Below are 6,131 nucleotides of genomic sequence, written 5' to 3'. Positions count from 1 at the left end.
AAATCAAAGGACAAATTCTACACATGGTAACTAACCAATGCCAATTCAGTGGTGCACCGAATGAAGATCCTAACGAACACCTTCGTACGTTTAAAAGAATTTGTACACTATTCAAAATCCGAGAAGTGGAAGATGAGCAGATCTATCTCATGTTGTTTCCTTGGACTTTAAAAGGAATAGCCAAAGATTGGTTAGAATCGTTACCTGAAGGGGCGATTGACACATGGGATGTCTTAGTTGAAAAATTTCTTCAAAGATTCTTTCCGGCATCTAAAGCCGTGAGACTTCAAGGAGAAATTGTTACGTTCACACAAAAGCCAAATGAAACATTATATGAGGCGTGGACAAGATTCGGAAGGATGTTGAGAGGATGTCCTCAACACGGTTTAGACACTTATCAAATAGTACAAATATTCTACCAAGGTGTCAACGTTGCTACACGAAAAGACATCGACATAACAGCTGGTGGTTCCATTATGAAGAAAACCGCAACTGAAGCTTACAAAATTATTGATAACACAGCCTCCCACTCGCATGAGTGGCACCAAGAAAAAGATATTTTTCGTTCATCTAAAGTGGCTAGAGCCGATTCTAGCCATGACTTTGATTCCGTTTCAGCAAAAATAGATGCTTTCGAAAGACGAATGGAAAAGATGAATAAAGATATTCACGCAATACGAATCAGTTGTGAGCTATGCGGTGGACCACACTTATTGAAAGATTGTCACATTGAACCAACATTGGAACAACGAGAGAATGTTTCCTATATGAACCAAAGGCCTGGAAATAATTATCAAAATAATTATCAACCGCCAAAGCTAAACTTCAATCGAAATCAAAACATTCTTTACAATCCAAAAGGACCCGAAAATAACTGGTATAACCAACAAGGTCCGAATAACCAACCAACTCAAAACAACACTTTCAATCAACAAAGACCTGGCTTATATAAACCACAACAACAAACCGAAGAGAAAAAGTCAAATATGGAAGACGTGGTATTCAAGCTAGTTGAATCTCAAACACAATTTATTGAAACTCAAACCCAAACGAACGAGAGATTTGATCAGTCATTAAGAACTCAACAAGCTTCCATTTTGAATCTAGAAAAACACGTAGGTACTCTTGCTAGCATGATGAGTGAGAGGGAACAAGGAAAGCTACCGAGTAATACTGAAGTAAATCCTCGGAATGAGAATGTTAATATGGTTTCAACGAATTCTGAAAAACCAGCACCAGAAGATGGGAAGGTTTTAGATGAGAGTAACAATGAAGAAGTTACACCACCACCACCCGAGTATGTAAAGCCAGTGGTGGCACCATACAAACCACCCATCCCGTTTCCAAGAAAAGGAGTTGAGTATGAGCAAGTAATAAGTAATAAAGATTGTGATACTTCTGGAAAGAAGAAGAAGAAAAAGAATAAGAAAGTACAAGAAACAAAAGCCGTAGAAGTAAACCCGGTGAAGACAGTTCCACCAAAACCTCCACCTAGGGTAGGTGATCCGGGTGAATTTATTGTTCCCTGTCTACTTAGTGATTGTGTCATGTATGATGCACTAGCAGATTTAGGTGCAAGTGTAAGTATTATGCCTCTTTCATTATATAAGAGATTAGGAGTAGGTAAGTTAAGTCCAACGGATATGAGTGTTCGACTCTTTGATCAAACCATTAAGCACCCAGTTGGAATTGCTGACAACCTACCCGTTCAAGTAGGCAATTTAACCTTTCTAGTCGAATTTATTGTCATTGACATAGAAGAGGACCCAAACATTCCTCTAATTTTAGGTCGGCCATTCTTAGCGTCCACCAAGGCGTTATTTGATGTAGGAAATGGAAGAATGACACTTAAAAGTGGTGACAAATCGATCACCTTTATGATTCGAAAGTCTAAATCTCCACTAGCCAAAACCGTTGAACCAGTAAAAACAATTGGTAAGAACCATGTGTTTTTACCAACTCCAACGGTAATACTTAGCAATAATGAAACGCCTAAGTGTGGGGAAAATGAAGTAACACCTAATGATGACATGATAACAAAGAACCCCGTTGTTGATACGAAATTAAATGATCCCGTTATTAATAGTTCAATGAAGAAACTTATTAAACGGATTCGCGATGCTAGAACCAAGGGGAACTTTAAGTTATGTAACCGGTTAGTATCCAATCTATCACCTAAAGAAAAGGAGAAACTAGTTGAAATTGTGGAAATTACACAGGAATCCGACCAATGGCTTAAAGAAAAAGTCACGGATATGCAAGTTGATTATGGACCAAGAGAAATTAACGATGAAGTTAATCACAATTTTGACACCACGGATACCTAAGTGTGGGGAGATTCAAATGTTCTAAAAAGAAAATGCTATCTAGAGTTAGTTGTTCTGTTCTCGTGTAGTTCCAAGAATGGAACCCGATTGGTCTTTCCCTAGCAGACCATAAAGAACTAGTCTTCTACCCCCATTCTGAATTTTTATTTTTTTTAGGTTTTTACGAAATGAAGACTGCCTGTGAACTAAACCATGGTCTAATGCTACACGCTTTGATCACTAAACGTAATAATGACATACTACCGAGTGAAATAGTATCAGTAATCAGAGAAAGAATGGACGGAGTTAGAAAAGAATCCAGATGCGAAGATAATAAGTTACAATTTGGTAAAGGAAAATCAAAATCCGCAGCGAAAAGAAGAGCACGACACCTAGAACGATGTCACAAATGCGGAAAATGGTCACATGGAGGTAAATGTTCAAATAATCAAACCTATTCAAATACCGAATTTGTTACTTTATGCAGAGACGGACCGTTCATATGTTTAGAAGAAAAGACACTGAATGCTCGAGGTTACGCCTATGTAGCCATGGAAAATCAATTAAACCGACTATCTTATGAATGGGATAGATCATATAACTAAGAAATCTATTCCACAGGTATGTCTGTACAGTTTTTATTTTTATTTTTATTTTTAACCTTTTGATAATAAACGCTAATTTGTTCGCTAAAAAGTATTAAATTGATATTGAATAAAATTAGGTTTGGCGACCGAAATTATTGATATCATTCAAAAATTTATTACATCACTGCGAAATTTAACGTTTATTATAAGGTATAAATATCTTTAAACAATCAACCCAAAATATTTCAAAAATTCGTCATGAGATAAATTAGGTCTTGGAACCGAAATTACTTTACCGAAAAGAGGGGCGCATATTTTTGATAATATTTGATTGATTAAAGTGGGATAAAAAGACAAAAAGATTTTTAAATTTATTTTTACCATGTTTTTAAAATTAATATTTAAATCTTAAATTAATATTGTAAACTTTGTAAAAACAATATATTTAAAATTGTAAATATTTGAAAAATTAATATAAGTTTAGTATGAATTTATAAATTTTTAAATTAAGTTTGGTGTAAATTTTTAATTTTTAAAATATTAATTTTTAATTTTATGCATTTCAAATTTTAAGTTTGGTGTGAATTTTTAATAATAATTTTGAATTTTATATTTAAGTTGTGTGAATTTAAAAACAAAAATTTACTTTATCTCATTAAGTTAAGAATATGATTTTTAAATTCGTCGTAAGTTGAAGACTAGGTCTTTGAACCGAAATTGCTTTACCCGAGGGAGGGACGAGAACTTTTATTATCATTATTTTTAATCTTATTGAATTAGAGTATGCCAAAAACATTGAAAAAACCCAAAAATCTTAGCTTAGTTGAATTAATAATTATAGTCTGATTTCATGCAAATGAGGGCATTGCATGATCTCAAGTGTGGGGAAGGGTTATAAATTCTCTCGGGTTTACACTTAGTTTATTTGCCAAATTTTGTGAAAATTTGAAAAATTTTCAACTAAATGAATTCAAAATCATGTTTATACATATTTATGAACGATGAAAACTAGGTGTTAATACCGAAATTATCGTTACCTCGGAAAGGACATAAATTGAGAAACAACCCAAAACGCTTGAATTCATTTAAAATGAAATATAAGAGAATAAAAAGGCAAAGAACATAATAAATAAAAGCCAAGTGTGGGGAGAATATACCAAGTTATTCAATAAAAAATTATCTATCCCATGTTTCCGTAAAGTTATTGCAGGTGCTTTTGTTTTGGACTAAATTAACTATTTTACCCGATGAAAGAAAAGAAAAGATGGATCTACACGATGAATCAATTCCATCATTAAAAGGAAGTAAAGTCTTCCGAAAAAGACACGCGCTTCTTGATTTAGGTCATGAAGTTGTCGTCCAGACCACCTGTAGGTTGACGAAAAATCTAGAAAAGTCATCACTAAAATCAGCAGGAAATCCACGGACCTCAGCATTAAACAGGGTCGCCAAGTGGTCAGATTTATCCTAACCATGAGAAGGATTTATCTCGTACAATGGGGGGGGGGGCACCATGCAAATTAGCTGGATAAGACTAATGAATCAGATCCCCAGAAAGGATAATCTCCTTAAAGATTAAAAATCAGCTTTTAAGACTGATATTACTCAATCCTAGAGATTGACCTTAAAGATTGAGAATTACAAACTCATGGAATTCGATGATATCTAAACTCGAGCTTGAACGAGAAAATATTTTGATCAAAATTACAAACCGATTTGTTTTCTGAAAACCCTATTTTCAATGCGTTCATTACCATTGAACGTAAAATCCTAGGAATTCACCTGGAATTCATTAGGTCACCTGAACTAAATCGGGTGTCAACCGTAAGAACGGTGGTTGCATAGCATGGTCAAAGACAGGACCTTGTGCCATACCGAAAAATTATAAGGGTGAGCTTTACTATTGCTCCTACCAAGGATAGTAATTGCGTCCGACACGTTATAGACCATAATCAAAAGCATGTCACGGGACATTGCCTTAACAGTTGCTTGTTCAACGCTTTCCTTTACAACCGGACGGTAGTTTGCCGAAAGGTAATATACGGAACAAGTAAACTGGACGTGTTGCTTTCCAAATACAAGGTTAGCAAGTGGTTGACACAAAACAGCAAGTTTTGAGCTAAAATTTTCAAATCTAAAACCCACCAAACCCACAAAAATATTTTGCAAACACCGGTAAAGGGTTATTCCGGAAAACTTATCTAGGGTAAAAACTAGATTTAATTTTCAAAAGATCAAATGTTTTCATAAAGATCCAATTTCCTTAATGGATCTAAATTTTTATAGTCATGTGGGACTGTAAACCATATCGTTACTACCATTGTTTATACCGCCGTATAGAAATCACTGATGTACAAAGAGTGAAGAATAAAGAAGTGATTCTAGTATTTCAAGACAATATTGCTTGAGGACAAGCAACGCTCAAGTGTGGGAATATTTGATAATGCTAAAAACGAACATATATTTCATAGCATTATTCCTCAAGAAAGACAAGCTTTTAGTTGCAATTGTTCTATTTACAAGTGATATTCGTTTAAATAATAAAAAGTGAAGACAAAAGACAGATTCGACGAATTGAAGACGCAAACGACCAAAAAGCTCAAAAGTACAAAAGACAATCAAAAAGGTTCCAATTATTGATAAGAAACGTCTCGAAATTACAAGAGTACAAGATTCAAAACGCAAAGTACAAAATATAAAATTGTACGCAAGGACGTTCGAAAATCCGGAACCGGGACCAGAGTTAACTCTTAACGCTCGACGCAACGGACTAAAAATTACAAGTTAACTATGTATATAAATATAATATAATATATAATTAATTATATTAATTATATATATATTATATATATAATAAAAACCGTCGGCAGAGAAAGACTCCAAGATGTGAGCTGGAATTTCAAACTCCGCGACTCGCGGAGTTTGAAGGCAAAATTCACCGCGAGTCGCGGAGCCCCAAAAATCAAAAATCCCTATAAAGCAAACCGAATTCTGATCAAAATTTCATATTCTATTTCTCTCTTCTCTCATATATACGATATATATATATATATAATTTATATTTTAATTTTAATTTTAATTATAATTCTAATAATAAGGGTATGTTAGCGAATATTGTAAGGGTGTAAGTCGAAATTCTGTCCGTGTAACGCTACGCTATTTTTAAATCATTGTAAGTTATGTTCAACCTTTTTATATTAATGTCTCGTAGCTAAGTTATTATTATGCTTATTTAAAA

At 34.1% G+C, this 6,131-nt stretch overlaps 1 non-coding gene across 1 annotated transcript; it reads right to left on the bottom strand.

The window, feature by feature from the left end:
* Positions 1-281: 281 nt before the first annotated feature.
* Positions 282-388, bottom strand: LOC139846166 (small nucleolar RNA R71). Its single transcript, XR_011758903.1, has one exon. It is a non-coding gene; the product is annotated as a small nucleolar RNA R71 (small nucleolar RNA).
* Between the last annotated feature and the right edge of the window lie 5,743 nt (positions 389-6,131).

The sequence above is a fragment of the Rutidosis leptorrhynchoides genome, chromosome 4 (assembly GCF_046630445.1).
Source record: "Rutidosis leptorrhynchoides isolate AG116_Rl617_1_P2 chromosome 4, CSIRO_AGI_Rlap_v1, whole genome shotgun sequence".
In the NCBI taxonomy this organism is placed as follows: domain Eukaryota; kingdom Viridiplantae; phylum Streptophyta; class Magnoliopsida; order Asterales; family Asteraceae; genus Rutidosis; species Rutidosis leptorrhynchoides.
This window is presented reverse-complemented; position numbering and strand designations above follow the sequence as displayed.